We start from the raw sequence: 2,370 nt of genomic DNA, 5'->3' as shown, positions 1-2,370 counted from the left end.
TTATAAATAAAAAAAATAGCTAACATAATTCTGCTTGTTTTTTTCTTCTGTTTTCTTAATATCAATCATTTCAAACAAATATCAAACACCATCACAATTCAATATTAACATCACCCCCTCTAATAACTCTTTTTATTTTCTTAAAAATAATATATAATAAAATATGGTGTAAATTTTTAACTATTTTAAACATTAAATAAAATTAATAGTATATAATTATTGTTATTTTATAAATAAATAAAAAATTCAATTCAATTTAATTTCTTTAAAATGGGCAACAGTTATTCAAATAAAATATATTTTCATTTTACAAACTAAGTCAATTTTATCTCTTTAAAAATATTGTTTTTGTTTAAAAGTTAAGTCCTATCTATGAAATTGTGCTGCATACTAAAGTATCTATGACAACTGTGCTGCAACAACCGGCTTTGTAAATTTTGTTCTAACATTTGTTTCTTTAAATTTTTTGCCCATAAACGAGTCATATTATTTCTCATTGAAGTAAACCATTTAATATAATTTCATCCTCAATACTCTTGAAAACACGGGTCTGCTTAAATATATATATATATATATATATATATATATCTATTTTGTTTTTAATTAGGAAAAGTGGTTGAATTTGGAGAAGGGGGAAGGATACTCCGGCAAGCCGGTGGAGCCGCTTCTTTCTCCAAAACCGATGCTCACGGCACTGGCTTTACTTGCCGGAGGAGCCGCTTCTTTCTCCAAAACCGATGCTCACGGCACTGGCTTTATCGAGGAAATTGAAGTCAAAGTGAGAAGAAAAAGTGGATCGAATTAGTGTTATGGTTGAAAAATTAACGTGAGTAGGACTAATGTTCGAATTGACTGTGCGTTCGAATTGAATGTGGATGTATGACGAAATATTAATAATACTGGATTGACTATTTAATATTTTTGATTTTAAAAAAATATTAATGTTGACTTATATTGTAGCGTAGTCTAAATTTATTTGTTTTATTAGTATGATGTTTTAATTGCGAGAATGAGAAGTTGTTGTAAAAAAAACTTATTGAATATATTTCATCAAGAGTTTGAAATTTATTTTATTAAAGATTAAATATTTTCTTATACTTTAAATCAATTTTAGGTATTTAAAAGTTTTAACTAATTATTTGTGCAATTGAATTATAGTTATATTGATAGGTACCAAAAATAAATTCTATTAAAAAATAATTTAATTTTATGCAATACTTAATTTTTCATTAATTTTGTAACATTCAAATTATGATTATAATAAGGAAAATTAAAATAAAAAATAGCATTCAATTATAAATATATAATTTAATTGATAAAAATTTAGTGTTAACATATTTTTTCAGAACACATATATAGTAAACGTTGGTTCATTATATTTTTTAATATATTCATATATATTATAATTTAAAATAAATTTGTGTATTTTAATAATTGGAAGTAACTTTTCTAATAATTTTTTATATATTCGTATTTTATGATTATTTTTAATAAATTTGTGTCTTTTATATCAAATGGAAAGTAGTTTTAAATGGATTGACATTAATTAGTAATTAAATTAGAAACGTATAAAATTATTACTCACCATATGTGGAATAATATAATTGTAAGGAGGATTAGATAAATAACATTTATGTCGATATTTATGAGTGATTATGTGGTTTTTTTCATTGAATTTAATGATTAATAATATAAATTATTACAACTGGTAAATGACTAATAATACTATAAAATAATTTATAAATTTATTATAAAGTAACTTATAAAATAATTTGATAATAATATAAATTATAAATTATTATCAAATTGTAAAATAATTTATAAATTTATTATAAATAATTGTAAAATAATTTTATAATTTATAAATTTATTATAAGATAATATTATCAAATAGATTTTGGAGGTATTAAAGAAATTGTGGATGGAAGATGAGAAGTTGTTGAAAGAGGAGGGGTATTCTCATGAGGTACACATCAACTTTTTGGCTGATGCGGATGAAATATGTTGAAGTGGCAAAATACGATGATGTGGCAAAATATGATGATGTGGCATCGGGAGTCTGTTTTAAATATATATAATAATAGATTATTTTACCAAAGTGACACAATTGAAGACAAATGAAGTATGCTAGTAGTTAGAATTTGAACTCTAAATTTCATTTTCACACTCTTTGAAATGTCTCCAATGAATCACTTGAATTAGGATAATTAATTAGTAAAGTTAAAAAATCAAGAAATTTATTTTAATATGTAAAAAAAAAACATATATCAAGAATTTATTTTTTTTTATAATTTATTATATAAGAATACACTGTTAATTTATTAATTAATAATTGATAATATATATATATATATATATATATATATATTA

Source organism: Cicer arietinum, chromosome 5 (assembly GCF_000331145.2).
Source record: "Cicer arietinum cultivar CDC Frontier isolate Library 1 chromosome 5, Cicar.CDCFrontier_v2.0, whole genome shotgun sequence".
Classification (NCBI taxonomy): Eukaryota; Viridiplantae; Streptophyta; class Magnoliopsida; order Fabales; family Fabaceae; genus Cicer; species Cicer arietinum.
This window is presented reverse-complemented; position numbering follows the sequence as displayed.